Consider the following 23,540-nt stretch of genomic DNA (forward strand, 5'->3'; position numbering starts at 1 on the left):
AGAAGATATATTGGCGAGAGAGAGAGAGAGAGAGAGAGAGAGAGTGAAAGAGAAAGTATATATATATATATATATATATATATATCTTCATGCGCGCGCGGGTGTTTGTTGTTTTCAATAAATAAATACTAATATATTTACTTTTATACAAGAGCAATTCTGTAATCGTTACTATTTACTTTTAACCGTTCAGGTTTTAATATTTTTTAACGTTATCTAAATTAAAATTTACATAAACTAAAAAATTTTAAATTAAAATAGAGAATTGTTTTAATAAAAATAATAGTAAGAAAAAAATATACATATATATATATGTATGTGTGTGTGTGTGTGTGTGTGTGTGTGCTACATTCTTTACCTCATCAGTGTTTTTAAACGTTTCTCTCCTTTTTTTTTGTTCTGCGATAAAGATGTTGCCTGGTATAAGCTATAAAATTCACGGTAATGAAATTTCGTTTAGGTTTTCTTAAGGTATCCGCAATAATAAAGACTGAAGTGTTGGATAGAAGTAGTAATAGATCAAAGGGAAAAATAACAGTTTTTATTCTATCAAGAATACAAAAGCTGGTAATAGGAACAGTAGAGCCTATGATACTATAAAAATATATACTTGTACCTTATTTAAGGTATATTTTTACATTTTTATGAATAAACCAACAAAACTGTTTTTAAAGAGAATGTATAGGCTGAACTCTTCAACAAAGTTATTAGGCATATTCTGTAAAAGCGATATATTTCATTTTTTAAAGGTTACAATATGGTACACAAAAATAAAATTATTTTTCTGTAAAATATAATAGCCATGCCTGTAAATTTGACATGGTTTTTCTTTTTTTTTTAGATAAAAATAACTAATTTTTATTTTTACTTCCTTGTACGAAGTAAAGGAAGTATTGTGATCGCGAAAAATTTCGGTTTTCAGATTTCAACGGAAATATTCATTTTAATCATCCCTGAATCCATATTGACTAGTTTCGGCGTGAGGTCTGTATGTACGTATCTCGTATAACTCAAAAACGGTTAGCCGCACGATGTTGAAATTTCTGATTTAGGACTGTTGTAACATCTAGTTGTACACCTCCTCTTTTGAATACAATCGACTAAATCAAAAGTTTCAAAATGCCAAATAATTGGGTCTGTTTTTCAGTCATTGGGAAGGTTTTAAAAAGTTCAAAATCTCGATTTTGAACTATTTCTTAACTGCAGTAATAAGCCCTCATTGAGAGCGTTTCAACGAAATAACGTAAGTGGTACTTATTTTCATCGGTTCCAGCGTTATAGCCAAATAAATTTTAATTAATAAAATATTTGGATCTTACAAGCGAAGGCACGTAAGAAGGCACGATTCGGTTCGAATCGTTTTTTTTAATTAATTTGTTTTATTTTAATTAATTTTTTATAATTTATTTTTTCACTTTTTTTAATTGAAATATCTTGATTTATTAATAATTATTAACCTGTGATTGTAAAAAAAGAGTTACAATAAATAATTGTTCAATATAAAAATTAAAAAATATATGAAAAAATTCGTAGTTATTAGTGAAATAAAATTTTATGTACTTTTAAAAATGTGTATATGTAATTCAGTAGGCGTTATTACATATGTGTATATTTAATAGATTTGGTGAAAAATCTGTTTATTTGATATTAATTTAGAATAAATATTAATAAAATTTAAGAATAATTTAAATTCGTATTATTTTTCGATTTTTTAGTTTAATTTCTATTTAATTTTTCTGGAATTTCTATTCAATTTTTGCTACTTTAAAGATAAATATAGAGTGACTGAAAAATATACTCGCATGAATAACATATACACTGAGGCATACATGCCCGATCTTTAATAAATTTGCAATAAATTCTTATCTTTTAGTTCATTACTCGTCTGATATTGTCGGACAATAGTCTCCCTAAGTCGGAGTTGATCATCATTCGTTTATTTTTTATTTTTTTGTTGCCAATCATTTAATCGCTCTTTGTTTTGATATAATTCTTCTCATCTTAATTTGTGTACACGTTATCTAGTTTTCAAATTTTATCTCTCTTTATATTCATCATCCTCTCTTAATCTTTTTGTTCTTTCCTTAGTCTTAACGGTTTCTTCCTCTTTATGTTTATCATCTTCTCTTAATTTTTTTTATTCTTCCCTTGTTCTTAACCTTTTGTTCCTCTTCACATTCTTCTTCTTGTCGTTTTTTTTTTTTAGAAATATTTCTTAATGTTATTTCTCTTTTTTCTGTATGATTGTTTCCCTTTCATTTTTGATTCACCAAGTAATCCAATAATAAAGACTGAATATTTTACACCGTAAGGTCGAAATTAACATTTGTAACCGGTATATAGGAGTTTACTAAACGGAATAGTTTAATTATTATTAACTTTTATTTATACGACACACCAGAAATCTGAAACGTTTGTTAATCAGCAACTCACGAAGATACGAATAATACTGATCTAATAATACGAGTAATAAAGGGACTTTTACTGTATCCTAATATTTCATGTAAGATTGTTGGATTAATAACCGTATAAATATTTGACGTTAATAAAAACTAATATTTCAGCAATTGTGTAACTGTCCAATTTATTAAAAGAATTGGAGGATTGTATCTCACTTTTAAATAAAATAAGTTTAAATGAAGCGCAGCAAAAAAAATGTGTATATGTAATTTAATAAGCGTACAAGCAAGTCATGTGGTGCACACAAAAGATTTTTTTTTATTTACACAAAAATAATTAACATTTTGGAGAGAGAATTTTTTTCCTTTTCTTATCAATATTTTTATATTTAAATATTTCCCATTTGTTGTTACTCTCCCTGAAATCCAATAATATAAATTTTTATCTGTTTAGAATCGTTATATATTTTTTTAAATTCTTATATTTTGTTTAATCCTACTCCTATTTTTATATGAGGAAACTATACTTTAACCTCTATTACTTATGATTATTGCTTTACAAAAAATCTTTCTAAATCTTCTTTTCTTTGGCATTAATAATAAAAGGCTCGAGTCAAAAAAATATATCTTTTTCATGCCATACGAAAACTAACTATTGCCCCGTGGTGATTTTAGTAATAGGGTTTTTATGGTTTATCTAGTTACGGAATGTACGTGATTTCCTTTCTACCTCCAAAAAAAAAACAATCGTCGGGCTTTTTAAGAAATTACTTTTGACTTTTATTTCAATTTTCTTAATAAATATGATTCTAATTTTATATTCACCCGCATTTTTTTTTTGAATTTCTTTCGTTATACTGTTTACTATTGTTTACTACTGTTATCTATTATAACAACTGTTTGCTACTATTGAAAAAAATTTCGATAGCATTACTTGACGAAAATATAATTTTGTTAAGACCCGTTACCGGTAAAAACAGTCAATAACTTGAAATTTAATTTAATTAATTAAACAAAAAGTAGATATTTAACGTTATTCTGAAATATATGAACGTTGGGTTTTAATGGTATTTAATAGACTTCATAGTAAAATTATGGGCTCTTCTAGCGGTAGACGTCCCCATTAAAAAAAAAAAATCTGGCCTAACTTAATCTTTTTTTCCCCTATTTAGCCTTCGGGAATCACAATCAGGTATTAGTTCAGAGGATGATATGTATGAGTGTACGTGAAATGTAGTCTTGTACAGTCTCAGGTCGACCATTTCTGAAATGTGCGGTTAATTGAAACCCAACTACCAAAGAACACCGGTATCCGCGATCTAGTCTTCAAATTCGTATAAAGGTAACTGCCTTTACTAGGATTTGAACGTTGGAACTCTCGGCTTCGAAAACAGCTGATTTGCGAAGACGCGTTCAACGCTAGACCAACCCGGTGAGTTGACCTAACTTAATCTTTCTTTCTTCTTTTGTTTAGCCTCAGATAATACTTCAGAAGATGAATGAGGATGATATGTATGAGTGTAAATAAGTGTAGTCTTGTACACTCTCAGTTCGACCATTCCTGAGATGTTTGGTTAATTGAAACCCGACCGAGAAAGAACACCGATATCCACGATCTAGTATTCAAATCCGTGTAAAAGTAACTGACTAGGTCTTGAACGCTGGAACTCTCGACTTCCAAATCAGCTGATGTGGGAAGACGCTTCACCACTAGACCAACCCGGTGGGTTAACTTAACTTAATCTAATCTAACCTAGCCTAACTGAAGCGGCCAGAAAACACGGATGACTTGCAGTATTTGGTCTGAAAAGTAGTTTCCCTAAACGCATATTCTCCATAGATATTCACAGGTACGAGTCAAGGCGGTCTCTGCGTGCCCCACATTAACGAATATTTCTGCGTTTAATCGACCCCCTCTTACTCGCTACTGTTTTCATAGGGATCCTCAAACAGGGGCTGCAAAATTTCCACTATCGTGGAGAGAGTAGTAAGTATAACTCTCTCCAGGAAATCAAGCGACGTTGGAATAACATGCCCAGCAATCCGACATTATTGTTATTCCTAGTAGTATAGATGTTATGATACAACTTCTGGCGTTTCTGCCGTTTTCATCGGAACGGCGTATTGAAAACATCGTCTGTCCTTTCCACATATGCTCTAGAAAACCAGCTGTTCTGGCAGAACGCGGCCTTCGATGTGTTGTTTTCTACGTAATAAATTACTTTCGTCAATCTCGACTGTTTTACCCAGGCCCCCGATTTTAATGGGATTTTTCAACAGTGAATTCTTACAAAATTGTCATAGGAAATTTTCCCAATCGGTTGAAGCTATCGAGTGGTAATTTGGAGCCCTCGAGCCACGTGCCTTTTCGTAGATCGATTTCGGTTCGATACCTTTGTCCCCGACACCGCCATCGCCACTTGTGTGAAAAGTAAAACTCACAGCACATGATGGGAATTTATGAATTTTCTTCCATGGAAAAAATTCAGTAGCAGTCGATTGAGGTACGTCACTGATTAATTGTAAAAGCAACATTTTCTAAACTGTAAAAACTAAAAAATTACTCGCTAAATCACTAACAAAAGACTGAATTCAGTGACAATAATTCGATAATGGCAACCTTTGCCCCAGCAGATAACATTACGCGAATACAATATTGTGGTTAAATTAGGAAGTCCGGTTTTGTTATCTTGAATGATTGAACCTACCCGTAAACTCACAGCTCATCAGCTGCCAGGTGGAACCGAATCAAATATCGGATCAAATTCGCGTGGTTGGAGAGAACTTGTGCTCTCGTTGCCCTTAAAAAGAAGCTAGAGGCTTACCATCCTCCCAAGTCCTGTATAAATCTATACAAAGACCTATTCTTAGTTGTGGCGTGCCATTCTTGCTGCCATGCTTCCATCGCGAAGCTGTAAAGCCTCCTCCGCAGGCGGGAGATAGGCAACTCTTCGAAATTTAGAACCGGTGCATTGCGATCACCGTTCCGCTCCGGTACAGGCCCGACTCGAAACCGCATCCCAAATACCTCGAGCTCCCTACCTCTTCGCAATTTCCACACGGCCGCCCGAACTTTTACCACTAAATTGATTGGGAGAACCTTTCCCAATACGGTGGTAGCCTCGTAGGAGGATGTATTAAACACACCAGTGGATACGATTAAGGCTCTGCGCTGGGAATTCCTAACAATTTGAATAAGTACTCGATTTCTTTCTAGCCTATGCGCCCAAACGGACGCAGCATAAGAGGCCATAATTTAAAAGACACCAAAGACGGCCCGACAGCCCGTAATCCTTCCGAGCAATCTTCTTAAGCTTGTGCATCACAGAGACGGTGTCCACTGCTACTTGTCTAATGTGGTTGCTAAACAGCAACTTCTCATCAAAAAAAAAAAAAAAAAAAACACCTAGGTACTTATGAACTCTAATTCGGCTGATAACACAGCCTTTATACTTAATATGGGGGTTTTGGACTGTATGATAATTTTTCTGCACCCTTGAGAAGCATACACTTTGTCTTGGGCACAGAAAGAAGCATAAGTATGTTCTTCGTATATGTTTTAGTTCAGTGGTATTCAAACTTTTCCGAGTCGCGGCGTCCTTTTTCAGTTAAAATTTTTCCATAGCACCCTACCATAAGTAAAAGTATGACTGCTCGTAAGAGATAAAAAATAAATAGAACTCGTGTATTTTCATTATTTAACAATTTTTTTAAATTTCTTTACTTTATTAACATTAAATCAATAATTATAAATGTTTTAGTTCAATAAATTACGAAGCTTTTACAATATTTCACGGCGCCCCTATGAAGAGTCCGCGGCTCCCCGGAGCGCCGCGGCGCACAGTTTGGGAATCGCTGGTGTTGTTTAAACTTATTTAAACTTTAGACAAATGAGAGTGTCTACTGCAAAAGACCTAAATAATGTAAAACAGACCAGTGTAAACACTGGTCTGTTTTACATTACATTACATGATTTTTTACTATTTTTTTTTTTAACGTTAAAAATTTATAACAGCTCAAATTCAATCAAGTATCGTTTTCCGTTAGCCTGGCTATAGTCGTCTTTCTTTGTAAAGATTCCTTCTCATAAGTACTGAGCCTCACGATCGCTATTTATATTTTTTTCGAATTAACCAATCAATAGGTTTTTAACGTTTAATTAACACGAGTGTGTAATAACAGAATAAAAAAATTATATTTTAAAAAAAAAATAACAGTCAAATAACCCCTTTTCAAGTTATTTATTTAACGATAATAAAATAAAATCCTATTAAAAAATCAAAAAAATATGATATTGTAATATTCATGGATTAATATTAATAACCGTAGATTAATGTTATAATATTTTTGTTTTTATTTTACGGACTTAATACTTTCATGTCAAAATTTTTTTTAATTCTAACAAAAACTAGATTTTTTTTACGCTTTATATAATAATTTAATACCTAGGTTTCCGTGTTTGATGAAAATACTTCCTGTTAGAGCCGAGAAAAAAAAAAGTAAAAATACCATTTCGATATTTATTTTTTTTTCTTTAATTTTTTTTTTTTTATTTTTAGTTTTAAGAAAACTAGTTAAGTACTGCTCATAATTTCGATATATTTTTTTCTCTTGACGTATAAAACTTATTATCGTGTAAATATTGAATGTATCAACTAAACGGAGTGGGAGTTTACAAACAATTTAATCAGAAAACGTGACGTGGTTACCGTAAAAGGGAGAGGGCATCAATAAAAACTGAAAAGCTCGTTCGTGACAGATATGTATTTTTTTTTAAATCATCGGAAAAGTTATTTTCGTTCATCAAAATAGAGGGAAATATTAGCGGGAATGGTCATCGAAAATAATATTATTGGTTGAGGTACGGTATTGAAGAACGGTAGGAAGGGAAATCACAGAAAAGGGTGGAGAGAACGATCAGTCGTCGATGAATCACTCGGATAGACAGCTACACTCACAGTTGGACACGAGCCGAGATTCGAACACAGACCCCTGACCCTCTCCTCCCGATTAAATGGGGAGCAACGCACGCCCATATGTCATCATCGACCGCTGTACTGTCGTGTATTCCGAATGCAGTTGCATTCCTAACTGCAGTGCTCTTGTCTAACTTGTTGTACATTGTTAAACATCGCTTCCCATTTCAGACATCTTTAAACAATTAAATGTAACATTTTATTTTCAAAGAAATTTGTTATAATACTTGATCGCAAAGATAAATATTTTATCACTTATTTTTATACAACAGTAAATCTGTATCTGCCATTTTAGTTAACGGAGTTTTCTTCTTCTTGAATATTTAAATCATTAAAGAGATTGTTTTTAAAGTATAAAATTTCACAAAATTATAAAAGTTATGTTTTTTATGCAGTAGAAAAAAGTTTAGTTCTTTTTTAGTACATTATTTTACCTTTCTTCTCGTTACTTAAATCAGCGGTTACCACAGTTAAATTATCAGCAACCCGACCAGTCCAAATAGGTTGTGGTTCACTAAATAGCATATAATTATTATATATTCCCAATAATTAATAGATTTATACTGCTATTACTTTTCAAACTCTTTCTAATATTATATTTAAGGTAATCATTTCAACAATAAATATACACATATAGTAATTTATACATATAGCCTGTTACACTCCTGGAAACGTAAGGACACGGGGTCATAAATCTACATCGGTTAGGCCGTTGAGTTGCTACGTTGGAACAAACATACATCCTAAATAGATTACACTCCTTTTTGGGCAGTCGTAAAAAAACGATAAACAAAGTCTTTTTTTCATATTCGTAATTTAAGGAAACAAACTTAAAGCGAATACATGAGGATGGAAAATTAATGACCGGGATGATATTGCGTATACTTTGTTAATATCCTATGCTTTTAGGTAAAGAAATTCAGTTTTAAGTGTCATGTCTGGTTCAACGTAAAAACATTTTACATTTATTTTTCAATAATGCGAATTCAGAAAATGCTTCATCACATAGGTAAGTTGTTATAAATACGTTAAGTTATTCACACGGCTAGACTAGATAGCTTTTGTCACACCTAGAACTAGTATTATTTAAATTTGAGTTCGCCAAACCAATTTTTATAATATGTTAAAGTTTTCGCGACCGATCAAACCGTTTATTCGGCTCACCACTGATTCGTACTATGATACATATGAGTACATGGCTGTGAGCCATGATTCATACTTTGGGAACTTCTAATTTGTGTATAATTTTTTAAGGATATTTTTCCCAATAGCGTTACAAATTATCTAAAATTTTATAATTATAATTCTTTAATAAATAGATAAATACAAAATTAAATTACAGAAAACTATTTGAAATTTATTTTTCTTTTAAATATATAATTTATTATTGTTTTAATTGTTAAAAGATTCTTACGCATTCCGCGCAAGAAGACCGACTTTTCGTTATTTTATTTTGTATAAACTTTTGTGAAAGAAATTTTTTTTTTTTTTCTTCAGTCATTTGACTGATTTGATGCAGCTCTCCAAGATTCCCTATCTAGTGCTAGTTGTTTCATTTCAGTATACCCTCTACATCCTACATCCCTAACAATTTGTTTTACATATTCTAAACGTGGCCTGCCTACACAATTTTTCCCTTCTACCTGTCCTTCCAATGTTAAAGCGACTATTCCAGAAAGCCTTAGTATGTGGCCTATAAGTCTGTCTCTTCTTTTAACTATATTTTTCCAAACGCTTCTTTCTTCATCTATTTGCCGCAATACCTCTTCATTTGTCACTTTATCCACCCGTCTGATTTTTAACATTCTCCTATAGCACCGCATTTCAAAAGCTTCTAATCTTTTCTTCTCAGATACTCCGATCGTCCAAGTTTCACTTCCATATAAAGCGACACTCCAAACATATACTTTCAAAAATCTTTTCCTGACATTTAAATTAATTTTTGATGTAAACAAATTATATTTCTTACTGAAGGCTCGTTTCGCCTGTGCTATTCGGCATTTTATATCGCTCCTGATTCGTCCATCTTTAGTAATTCTACTTCCCAAATAACAAAATTCTTCTACCTCCATAATCTTTTCTCCTCCTATTTTCACATTCAGCGGTCCATCTTTGTTACAAAAAAAAAAATTAAATGAGTTATTATTTAATATTGAAATATATTTTCTGTTTATTTAATAAAAATAAAATTATTATAACCGTAATCGATGAAATAATTAAAAATAACGAGTACATCCTACACACAAGCATCAAGAAATTAAACTCGCTCGCTACTGAAACACGATGCATAAACGCGTTTGAAAAAATACCACACACCTCAGATCACCACTGATACATAACTTCAAATCAAGGTTGTGTTTTCTATTGCCGACCTTAAATTGAGCGAACTAAAGAACGATTCGACCAAACTTTTACATTCAACTTCAAATATACTACTACAGCGTATTTAAATCTCAATGAAATTGATTTAGTAGTTTTGAAGATTTTTGAGCCGTAAAATTTTATGCATGAATAGTATATACCTAATTCTTCTGCTCCAGAATAAAATTCATTGGTACTTATTTGTTCGCACCGCCACTTTTTTCATTTTCTTTTACGCAAACTTTTCAGAGTTCGTGAGAAAATGAATAATAACGTTTATTTAAGACGGAAAAAGTACATTTTTTAAGAAAAATAAAATTTACAAAACACTTAGATTATGTTGACTCTGTGTCAAACATATGTGACGAATCATATGTATATCAACATAACCTACGCTCGCTATCCTCTTCTAATTAACGTTAAGTAGCGTATAATATGCATATAAAGTGTAATATGCGTAATATAATGTTTTTTAATTTTTATTTTTCATTAAAAAAATATACTTTTTCCACCTTAAATAAACATTATTATTGGTTTTTTCATGAATTCTGAAGAGGTTGCATCAAAAAAAGTAGAACAATGCCGATGAGATAACAAATACCAATCCATTTTCACCCCTCAATCCCATTACGTTAATTAAATTATAAGTCAGTTTTATTTTGGAATTGTAAAATGTGTTATAAATTTAACATCAATCTCTATTTTTTTTTTTTTTTTTTTGCCTGTAATATGAACTAAAATATTTCACCAAATGTTATTTGTAATACAAAACGCAATTATACAGACAAACGATTAATATTTATAATCATAATAAAATTAACTTCATTGATGTAAATGGAAAAATTTCTGCAATAATGATTAACTTAAAGAGAAATTATTTTTAAAATAAGCCGTCTAAATTTAATATTTGTTTAAAAAATTATTTTTTTTTTTTTTTGTCTTCAGTCATTTGAGTGGTTTGATGCAGCTCTCCAAGATTCCCTATCTAGTGCTAGTCGTTTCATCTCAGTATACCCTCTACATCCTACATCCCCAACAATTTGTTTTACATACTCCAAATGTGGCCTGCCTACACAATTTTTTCCTTCTACCTGTCCTTCCAATATTAAAGCGACTATTCCAGGATGCCTTAGTATGTGGCCTATAAGTCTGTCTCTTCTTTTAACTATATTTTTCCAAATGCTTCTTTCTTCATCTATTTGCCGCAATACCTCTTCATTTGTCGCTTTATCCACCCATCTGATTTTTAACATTCTCCTATAGCACCGCATTTCAAAAGCTTCTAATCTTTTCTTCTCAGATACTCCGATTGTCCAAGTTTCACTTCCATATAAAGCGACGCTCCAAACATACACTTTCAAAAATCTTTTCCTGACATTTAAATTAATTTTTGATGTAAACAAATTATATTTCTTACTGAAGGCTCGTTTAGCTTGTGCTATTCGGCATTTTATATCGCTCCTGCTTCGTCCATCTTTAGTAATTTTACTTCCCAAATAACAAAATTCTTCTACCTCCATAATCTTTTCTCCTCCTATTTTCACATTCAGCGGTCCATCTTTGTTATTTCTACTACATTTCATTACTTTTGTTTTGTTCTTGTTTATTTTCATGCGATAGTTCTGCGTAGGACTTCATCTATGCCGTTCATTGTTTCTTCTAAATCCTTTTTACTCTCGGCTAGAATTACTATATCATCAGCAAATCGTAGCATCTTTAACTTTTCACCTTGTACTGTTACTCCGAATCTAAATTGTTCTTTAACATCATTAACTGCTAGTTCCATCTAAAGATTAAAAAGTAACGGTGATAGGGAACATCCTTGTCGGACTCCCTTTCTTATTAGGGCTTCTTTCTTATGTTCTTCAATTGTTATTGTTGCTGTTTGGTTCCTGTACATGTTAGCAATTGTTCTTCTATCTCTGTATTTGAACGCTAATTTTTTTAAAATGCTGAACATTTTATTCCAGTCTACGTTATCAAAAGCCTTTTCTAGGTCTATAAACGCCAAGTATGTTGGTTTGTTTTTCTTTAATCTTCCTTCTACTATTAATCTGAGGCCTAAAATTGCTTCCCTTGTCCCTATACTTTTCCTGAAACCAAATTGGTCTTCTCCTAACACTTCTTCCACTCTCCTCTCAAAAAAAAAATTATGTAACTATAAAAATATTCTCATTTCACGTACAATTTGTAAATCATGATTTGCAAGACCTTCAACATATTCACTGTATTTTCAGTTTTTTCTTTATAAATTAAAAATTATATAAATAGTTATTGCTGTCTGGTAAAATAATCTTCAAATAACTGCATTTTATCATTGTTTTTATCTTTCTTTATATATTTCATTTACATTTTACATATATCACTAATAAGTAACTGAATTTCATCATTTTTTAAACTTTCTACCTTAATATTAAAAATATATTTATTTCAAATTTAACTTGAATGAGATAAAAGATTATCATAATTTTATTTTATTTATTTATTTCTCAATGTATTCCATGTTTTTTTTTAAAACGGTATCGGTAATTAACATTTTTTTATTTTTTTGTAAATTTTATGTTACAAAGAATGGCATGAGGACATGTAGCCTTTCAATTATTAATCTTATATAGAAATAAAAATCATGTTATCAATGTCGTCGTAATATTTTTCTACGTATTACATATCAAACTAAGTAAAATTCAACTAAGTAAGAATTGAATAAATCTAATTATTCTTTCTTTTTGTGTTTAGCCTCCGGAATCACCGTAAGGTATTACTTCAGAGGATGATATGTATGAATGTAAATGAAGTATTCAGTCTCAGGTCAATCGTTCCTGAGATGTGTAGTTAATCGAAACCCAACCGCCACAAAACACCGTTATTCACGATATAGTATTCAAATCCGTTTAAAAGTAACTGCCTTTTGTAGGATTTAACCTTAAAACACTCACTTCGAAGTCAGCTAATTTGCGACGACGATTTCACCGCTAGAGCAACCCGGTGGATTAGTCTAATTTCTAGATTTATAGGTTTATATTACATTTTCTAATAATAGAATTATATTCAAATGCCGAAAAATGTAATATTCGCTTTAATATTATTCAATTTTTTTTTTAAGTATTTAGTTTTGATGAAGTAAATGAAATATTTTTTAATTTACTCAACAAAAAAGCTATAATATTTTTTACTTAAACAAACAGTTATTAACAACACATGTGCACTATGTCAGAATATATATATATTTAAGGTACGTCATTTTCTTCTTTTCTTGTCTTTTTTTGTTGTCATTAATTTGTTTATTTATATATTAATTTTTTAATAAATAAATAAATTTAATTTCATATATATATATCAGAATATTTCACGGAGTAAATTTGAGAAGCTCTTTTTATACTGTGCAGTCATTTGTTGTACGATGATTAATAACTGAGGAAGCGGGAAATATAAATACACATTTTTACGCTCACAAGTGTTACTGAACTCTTGTTTAATTTCGCCTCGCTTAACCTCACGTTGTAACCTTCTCAGTACACGAATGACATACAAATGTTATTCGTGAACAAACACAAATGTTATAGATGAAAATTAATAAAATTATACATTACGGTGTTGTAATTTTAAAAAAAGGATTAAATTTTAAATATAACATGTATTTAAATATGATTTTATATATATATATATATATTACTTCCCCCCTTCTAGATGTAGTAGAGCGGTAGCTCTAGAAGGAAAAAGTATTGTAATCGGTCCGATTTGGGCGTATGCGGTTTTCACCGGATCTTGATGTTTTTACACCTAAAGAACCCGTAATCCCGGATAAAAATTTTACGGATGGTAATGTTCGTATGTACCTTGTGTGTGTTCAGTGTCGACCTCTAAATCACCTACCTATCTCCAGAACTACTGAACCTATTTTGATTACACTTGGTCAGATTATTTTTTATATACGGGGCATTAATGCCATTAAATTTTCAACTTAAAAAGTCAAGGGGATGAGGCTGTAGAGCAAGGTCACCCTGAGTATCACGAGATTTTTCCCGATTAAGGTCATAATTTTCTTAGCTACATTTGTTAACCATTAAAAAATAACAACTTATGTAAAAAAAAGTTTCAAAAATCGCACCCCCGCCCCAAAAAATGTTCTAAACTTTGAAGCCTTGTAATCGCTGTGATGGTTGTTTATCGTTGCGGTTTCTTCTATTTTCGTCTAATTGCGCACATAAATTAATATTTACTAAACTGGGACCCCAAACCTCACCGAGCGGCCGGACCTGACTAAAAGTTATGCGTTTTTAACATTTTTCTTTTTCCGTTTTTATTGTTATCAAGACCGCTTCTTTAAAGTAAGATTTTTATAAAATTGAACTTTGACTCCCAGTTTGGGGTTTGCCCAAAAAGTAACAAACACGGTCGTATTATGTATCACATACATTTTCAACGGCGCTGAAAACGAGTTTAATATTTAAAGTTGTTGAAATAGAATTTTTTTAAGTAATAGCATATTTGAAATTTGCGATTTTAACTTCAAACCAATATTATTTATCTTGTAATTATAACATGGGATTTTTTCAATATGTCATTAATATATTAATTATATTTTATTTATCGATAGCCGTGTGACGGGGAAGTCCTACAACTGTGTTGTCAGTTTTTATATATATATACTGTTTCTAAAATCGTGGCTGGCTATACCTTTTCGGATTCTACTTGCAAAACTAAACAAGAAATATCCTTAGAAAAAATGGCAATTTCTCCTTCGTTCTTTCACTGTCTGCCATTTTGTTATTTTTATGTAAAAATTTATATCTCAAGTTCGGATAGAGGAATCATATTAATATTCGGTAAGCGTTTTTTTAATAAAGTTTTAAAATTATAAAAAAATCAGATCTTAAATACCTTCGCGAATTACAAAATGGCGTCCATGTTTATTTTTCAAATCCGTTATATCTCCATAAATATAAGTTTTATCGAAATGTATGTTTGCTAAAATATTAAGTCTTTTATTTTGAACAAAATGACGTTTTATTTTTTTTTAAATCGGTTAACAAATAGCTGAATTATGGCAGAAAATTGATGTTATAATTTTGTCTATTTTCATGTTCTCCACTTCACGTTCAATTCGATTAAATATCAATTATTTTTGTTTATTGTTAATTCTAGTATTGTAAATTAGTATAAAATTAATAATTTATAACCTACAATTTGAAAAAAAAAAAATCAGTTTTGCTTTGGAAATAATAATTCTATATTTTTTCAGGGAAGGAAAATATGGTGAATATTGAACATTTTCAGTTGTTATGTTAGTACTAGAATATTTTCTCACATTACTTTTATACAGGCAACCGTAGAAAAGAAAACATGTCTTTTTTGCATACCAGATAAATAAGTACAGAATATGATTTTGTTAACGTTTTAATTTTATATTCTCTCTATGGATGTTGTGGTTATATTTTTTTTATACAACTATTTTTAAAAAATGTTTCCATTTTTTTAGCTTGTTCATCTGCAAGCATTGACAACTGTGAGCTTAAATAATTGAGAACAAACTTAACATACAAAAAAACATAGATAGCCAAAATATTTCTTCACAAAAGTAAGATATGTCTATGAATTTCTTTTTCATACTACTTATTTTTTTTGGAGGGGGATTCTCTCTTTATTTAGGTATTTCATTGTTTCAATTTTTTCTCTTGTTGACAGCTTTTGGTTGCATATTAGTATAGTTTGAGCTGATATTATACTCGTACAAACGTTACGCTTATTTTATCGTTTTTTCTTGCACGATAGGAAAATTCCGATGAGTAATTTTTAAAATTTCATTTCTTAAAATAATAGAATCTAGTTTACCTCTTGCACAGGTTCTTCCTAGGGTTCCTGGGCCGAAGACAGCTGAGGCACACCTCCCCGTTGAAAAATTCACCAATTAGTGTAAATATTGAAATAATAGTGTAAAGGAAATAAGGCTGAAAATTAACCGAAAGTAATAAACGAGAAACGTATTTTGTAAATATATAGTCAACGTTGAATATAAACCTTGAAAAAAAAGTTTTATTAAAATATTTACATATTATTCACATTTAGATTCGAGAACAAACATTTTTTTGAGTGTGTATGCAGTAGGTAGAGTTTTTTGTTTTTCGGTTTCAAAATTTAAGCGAGATACTTATCGGGAATCAAAATTTAAGCGAGATACCGCTCTTGTCATGTCAAGAGCGGGCGCCTAACGGCACGTTCCCTGACGCGGTGCCCGGGTCAGCTTTACTCGCTTGACTCCTCCTAGGGACGGCACTGTCTTTACGCGTACTTTATATCTTGTAGCATAGTATTTTTTCCTAATTCAATGATTGTATAGAATAAGGAGAATTTTATAATTTACTGCATTTCTACTTTCTTTAAAAAGCCTGACATCAGGACCTGTTATTCTTAAGACTGGCTACGTCATTCGTGAAATGTTAGATTAACCGTAATCATTACGGTTACAGCATTTGAAGTATATTCTGTTTAAATTACAAGGCGCTCCTTATATTTTGACAAATATATATTTTCTGTCTTTCAAAACATAATATTAATTTAAGCAATCATTAATCTTTGTAACTTTTTTCTAGCGATCTTTCCTACAGGTTTCCCTTTTCTTTACTGCAACGTAGACTTTTTCTTCTTGTATCCATCTTTTATATTTTCCCTCTAATTCAATTCTGTTTCTTCCCTTAGTAACTTTTAAAATATTTCTCATTGTAGAACAGTTTCGTTACACGTGTTCTGTACAATTCTTGTTACGTTTTTTCACCGCGATCGGTAAATTAAACTTCATTTTCTTTACGCTCTCCTTCGTAGATAATTAGGAAAGATAGAATACTTACTCTTCGTATTAATTAATCGTTTAATTAATTTTACAACAAATTAATAGCTCCGTCTGTTAGCCGCTATTGATTTAAGGAAATAATAAGTGTTAAAACTTTAATTTTTTGTTTAGTTACGGTGCGTAAATAAAGAATGTTTTTTTTTTTAATCTCGTTGTCCAGTACTGATCGATTCCTTTGCTACGAGGTACTTCTCGTTAAATAGAACGATTCTATATTACATACGCGTATTTATATACACTCAATAATACAACTTCATACGCTTTGAGTACGTATAGACTACATGCATGTATATTATGTTTACAAACATACCTACTGCTCTGTTGTTAATACGACATAAATATAATTTTACATTACATAAACGTCCTCTATGTTTAGTTGTGTATTATAACAGTACAATATACGTTATACATAGTTCAATGTATAGCTACAATACACCTACCGGTATATAACTGTAGAGTATATATTAATATACACACTAAGCCTAATTCACAACTGTCAACAACAGCAGCTGCCAGCAGTTCTGTATCAAACACGGTTTTGTAGTCAATGTGTTAGTGTAGATGGAAAATGTTGGATCGAACCTCCCCTTACCAACCCCCGCAGACCTATCCGCCAACCGTGTACCTAATTCCCCCCTTCCGATTCAAAACCACCCTCCAATAATACAGTACTACAAAGAAAACTCATTACACACCACATCACCTGTTGTCAAGCGGATCATTGAATATTAGCTTGCGCCTGCATGATCACAGCAATGATGCAACATAAATTTACTTACAGCATTATAATTATAATACGATATGCAGTAGTCGTTTGTCATAATGACATAATATGATATCTAATAATGTTATTGTAATTGAATAATTCTATTAATTCGTATCATATACACGTTTATTAGGTCTATAAAAGATTTTTTTTCATATATTTGTTGTGCCCTGTTTTTAATTGTAGTTAATGTGATAGGGCAAATGTTAATTAGTTAATCTCATTCAATTGTTACTCAACTTTTGTCTAATAAGAGGAGACTTTTGAATATTTGGTTATTTTATTTATTTATTATTTATTTTTTGCTTTAGTGTGTGTGTGTGTGTGTGTGCGTGTGTGTGTGTGTGTGTGTTTGGATTATAATCATTGGATGGCTGAAGAAATTGTAAAACCGTACTACGGGCAGTCGATTCAGGTTAGTACATAATAAAGGTATATCGATGTCAGAATATTATAGTTAATTTTAATCACTGGAACTGTCACTATCGTAACTAATAATACACCGTTCCTAATGTTAGCTTATTCAAAATGAAATTCGCTATTCGGAATGGAAAATATAAGAAGGAGAAAAAATTTCCTATTAAGAACAGTTTTATATCTAAAACCAACTTACGTTTACTTTAGGATGGGAACTCCTAAATTGTTGATATTATTTTCAGATAAATAATGGACGTTTAATGTATATTCTGTGTTTGTTTTTTTTTTAAATAGTCTACACCTTATTTTTTAATTTAAAGTAAAACTTATTACTTATTCAAAAGTAATAATTTTACTACAATAACCCATTAAAAAAATAATAAATGAATTATCAAAGACGACAAAATAAAAAACCTATATGAAAATGCATACTTCACCCACTAATGACTTTCCATACAGAACTAATATTATTTTCCGGAACTCCTGAAAAGGCTCGATTTTTTCTTTAATTAATTGATCGAACTTAAAAATTTACAACTTTTTTTACTGATCTTAGGTCTATAATCCACTCTCTTACGGTGAAACAAATCGTATAAATTCAAAATATTGTTTAAAGATCTCTATCGTTTGACTTGATAACGGAAATTACTGTTAATTATAAGAGGACTCCTCTTCACCACCAAAATACCCTGAAATTAAGGTTGCTTTTTCAAGTCAAAATCCCAAAATTAAAATACACGCAATATTAAAATACAGTGGAACAGCGCAAGAATTTTTTTGTTTCTGTAGTTCTCCAATATTATATTTTAAAAAAGGTTTCAAAAATACGTAAACCGAGGGTGACAGAGCAAAAGAACGAAAAATAATTCAATCTTAAGAGGTGGAGTTTGTTTTTTGAAAAAACATTTTATATTATTTCTATATTCATTAAAATAAATTTGCTTTAATAACATTTCTTTTCTAAAATACTTTTGAACAAAATCTAAAAAATGGTTTTTCGCGGCATTCTCTCACCTCCATACCGAATTTTGAAAAAAATAAAATTAATATGATCGATGACTCAAATACAGAAATAGTTTAGAAAAACTACGCAAGTTTTTTTTCGACTTGCAGCCATTTTATTAAAAAACAAGGTTTCAATATTTTTATTCATTCACTTTTTTTGACGGTTTATTTTTTCCCAATTTATTTTTACTTCCTTGTAAGAAGTAAAGGAAGTACTGGGATCGCGAAAAATTTCGATTTTCAGATTTCAACAAAAATATCGATTTTGATCATACCTGAATCCATTTTGGCTAGTTTCGGCGTGACGACTGTACGTACGTGCGTAGGTGCGTATGAATCTCGCTTAACTCAAAACGATTAGCCGTAGGATGTTGAAATTTTGAATTTACGACTGTTGTACCATCAAGTTGTGCATCTCTCCTTTCGATTGGGATCAACAAAAATTTCAAAATCCAAAAAATTTGAATTTTTTCGTAACTACCGTAATAAGCCCTCATTGAAAGCTTTTCAACTACACATATCATAAGTGGTACTTATTTTCATTGGTTCCAGAGTAATAGCCAAATAAAATTTCACATCAGTTCAAATCCGACTTCATTTCCTTTTTTTAACTATATTGATTTATTAATAATTATTAACCTCTGATAGTAAAAAAAATTTACACTAAATAATAATTCAATAATAACAATTAAAAAAAAATATGAAAAAATATCAGAAGTTATTAATGATATAAATTGTTATGACCTTTTCATTTAAAAAAATGTATATATGTAATTTAATAGGCGTACAAGGAAGTCATGTGGTGTCCACATCAGATTTTTACATGAAATGTAGTCGGTTAGAAAAATAAGATTAATTAAATATCCTTAAACAACGATGAGAATTATTAACATCTACTAATGATGATTCAGAAGTTTTCATGATGAAAAGTAAAATCTTTTCCGGTTACAATATTTGTTACGAAAACCTTAATTAATTCTTTCAGAAGATTATGTTTTTGTTAAAAATTTTTTAAATTATAATTTGGGTCAAATAAATCAAGTGGTATCAAATTAATTTTTAAATCAGTGCATTCGCATTAAGGTTTTAAAAATTAATTTATTGTGTTTTATAATATTTTTCTTGATTTTAATTACATTTTTAATTTTACAAATAACAATTAGCTCATCTATAAAACGTCTTGTTTTTAAATTTAGATGTTTAGAGATCAAACACTCTTACAAAATTCTCATTAACAATTCTACGGAAATGTTAGTGCAAATGAACTTACCCGTTGTTTACTCCGATCAGAGGTTTTTAAGTGTAGCAGAGGGAGGCCATTAACACTAATAACGTAAAAGATAAATACTTTTAACCGTACCAAATATTGTATGTGGAATAAATCGCTTTTGGTACATCTATGTAGCCACAGGTATAGGACTCCACAGATGGGGTACACTACCGAAGCCTCACTCGCTTTTAGCAAACACTAACGCTATTCTTTGTATATGCACGCCTTCTCTGCATCTACGAATTTCTGGCTGTGATTCAAGATGTAGTAGGGATAATTCATTTTAGGTATTTCTGTAATATTCATAATATATTTTTCACGTATGAGATTTTATCGTGATTCCAGTGGAATACCAGTTTAATTACTGTTATAGGCAATTTTTATAGTTTGGTATAAAAAAGCTATTAATTCTGTATTGCTTCTTACTGTATATACTTACACTCACTAAATATGCTCTAATAACTTAAAATTACTTTCTCTGAGAAAAACAGGATTCCTAATTTTGGTCGAGTCACCGATTCAAATTAAATATTGTAGGTTTAATTAGTATTCAAAATACGAAGAGTAAGTTAAGTTTTTAATTTAAGTTAAAATCATTAAGTTTTATTAACTCATTAATTTTTTAATTTATAATCGCAATTTACTAAAATTTAATGAACGTTAGAACTTAGTCTCTGTCTGATCTTTGCGTGATCGTTGACAAGTTGTATGCCAAACAGGAACGGATCCTTTATATTTATAAGCGTTAAAAATAATTTAAATATACATCAAATAACTTTAATTAAAAAGAAAACAGTTTAAATTTAAATAAATAATTTTGCAATCGTGTGGCTTTAACAAAGAAATATCAGAGATTTAGATCGCCTTTATCCTTATGTTCATACCCAATTTTACCGACGTTGTTTCGCACCCGGGGTACCCGGGTACCCGCTTTCTGTTATTTCCAATTTTCGATATTTCAGTAATAGAAAGCGTTTCTTTTTTGTTTATTTTAATACGCCAACATCGTTATTGAGTATCTGAGTGAATCTAGGAAAATAAAATTGCTGTAGAAATACAAAAGACAACACAAACCGGTTAAGATTAATTAATAAGAATTGATGACAGTAGTACTCGCAGTCAACGCAAAAAATAAGATAAGGCAGCTCCAATTCGTGTTCTGTGGACAATGCTCAATGCAAATTTATCTCAGATAAGCCTACGGAGAATTTAACGATCGGTGAGCAGCTATATCCTTTTCGAGGCCGCGCAGGATTTATCCAATATACGCCTTCGAAGCCGGCTAAGTACGGAATCAAAATTTGATTGATTTGTGATGCTGAAAACGCGTATCCTTTGCGCGACATAATTTACACTGGCAAAAAAAATAACAACCGTCAAAAAAATCAGGGAGAGAGTGGTAATCAGTGCCGAGGAAGTAGGAGAAACATCTGCATGGATAATTTTTTCCCAATTTCACCACCATGCGAAGCACTTGCTATCATGCAATCTCACCGTTGTTGGCACAGTAAAAAGAAAATAAACAGTATATACCTAGTATCTTGGCTCCAAATAAGTCACGAGATCAATACTCGACCGGTTTTTTTTTCACGATATAGTGACGATGTGCTCTTATTTCCAGAAGAAAAATAAAGCTGTAATTTTTATATCAACCGTGCATTCGGATATGGCTGTGAGTAACGATTTGAAAAAGAAACCTGATATCATCAGTTACTACAATAAATATAAAACTGGCGTTGACGACGCTATGGACCAAATGCTAAGAAGGTATACAACTAAACGTGGCCAAACAACGATGTTCAAGGTTGCCGACGATTATGTGTAACATGTTCTTCAACATGTTACACATAAGTTCACTCGCGGCATACAGAATTTATTATGAAATTAATAAAATGTTACCGCAAAAAACAAAAGAACGACGTCACTTTGTGCGGCAATTGAGTGAACAACTACCCAAACCAATGATTGAAGCTCGCATGACAAACGCCCAAACGATGCGCATCTACATCACAAAAATTGTAATTGAGAGCAGGTCGTCAAATATCTACAGAAGTTGTTGATCCATCCGTTGAATAGACACAACAAGGAGGAAAAATTACAAAAATATATTTGATTACATATACGAAACATTTTTTTTTTTTTTTTTTGTCTTCAGTCATTTGACTGGTTTGATGCAGCTCTCCAAGATTCCCTATCTAGTGCTAGTCGTTTCATTTCAGTATACCCTCTACATCCTACATCCCCAACAATTTGTTTTATATACTCCAAACGTGGCCTGCCTACACAATTTTTCCCTTCTACCTGTCCTTCCAATATTAAAGCGACTATTCCAGGATGCCTTAGTATGTGGCCTATAAGTCTGTTTCTTCTTTTAACTATATTTTCCAAATGCTACTTTCTTCATCTATTTGCCGCAATACCTCTTCATTTGTCACTTTATCCACCCATCTGATTTTTAACATTCTCCTATAGCACCGCATTTCAAAAGCTTCTAATCTTTTCTTCTCAGATACTCCGATTGTCCAAGTTTCACTTCCATATAAAGCGACACTCCAAACATACACTTTCAAAAATCTTTTCCTGACATTTAAATTCATTTTTGATGTAAACAAATTATATTTCTTACTGAAGGCTCGTTTAGCTTGTGCTATTCGGCATTTTATATCGCTCCTGCTTCGTCCATCTTTAGTAATTTTACTTCCCAAATAACAAAATTCTTCTACCTCCATAATCTTTTCTCCTCCTATTTTCACATTCAGTGGTCCATCTTTGTTATTTCTACTACATTTCATTACTTTTGTTTTGTTCTTGTTTATTTTCATGCGATAGTTTTTGCGTAGGACTTCATCTATGCCGACGAAACATATACATTACTTTTATTTTTAAAAAAGCTTTTATTTAACTAATATTAATATTAACATTAATAAAAAAAGGAAACAAATTAGAAAAACCCGTTTAAAAATTAAAAAATAAGAATTAAATCAAATTGAAAATTTTAAACAAAAAAATATAATATATTAACAAATATAAAAATGCACTGAAAAGTAAAAAATAAATTATGTAAATATCTAATAAATAACCAATAAATAAGTGTAATAATTATTAATTTTTTTAATTAAAAGTAATGAAAATATTTAGTTAAATAAAAGCGTGGCGCAGTTTTTATAATTTATTTAAAACAACACAACATTTATTTTTACAACAATTAATCTTCATTTTCATTTTCATTAACGACGCGAGGAGGAGGAAAGATCTGCTGGAACCTCTCCAGTTGATAATGACTAGCTACAAGTAATAATCTGGGAAAATGCACCCACTCGCTTTCTTTGTACGTGTTCTCACATAGTTGAAGTTCATCTTCGAATTGTGCTTGTAATCTAAGCCAAATTGAACGCCCTCTTTCCGCTAAAAGTTTCATTTTAATTAATTAAGAATTTTTATTTAACGAATTCATAATTACGATTACAATTATAATAATGATAATAATTAATAATTTTTC

At 30.8% G+C, this 23,540-nt stretch overlaps 1 protein-coding gene across 6 annotated transcripts in view; it reads right to left on the minus strand.

Moving 5' to 3' along the window:
* The window catches only part of LOC142328852 (RNA-binding protein Raly), a 938,200-nt gene that overhangs the window by 583,714 nt on the left and 330,946 nt on the right, over positions 1-23,540 (minus strand). For 2 of the 6 annotated variants that reach the window (XM_075372957.1, XM_075372954.1), the window contains exon 1: positions 20,042-20,222. The exons of the other annotated variants lie outside the window; for them this stretch is intronic. The gene's annotated coding sequence lies outside the window, so the exon portion shown is untranslated. Of the gene's footprint in view, positions 1-20,041; positions 20,223-23,540 lie in introns of those variants that run through there. 6 annotated transcript variants of the gene reach the window in all.

Source organism: Lycorma delicatula, chromosome 8 (assembly GCF_047948215.1).
Source record: "Lycorma delicatula isolate Av1 chromosome 8, ASM4794821v1, whole genome shotgun sequence".
NCBI lineage: Eukaryota > Metazoa > Arthropoda > Insecta > Hemiptera > Fulgoridae > Lycorma > Lycorma delicatula.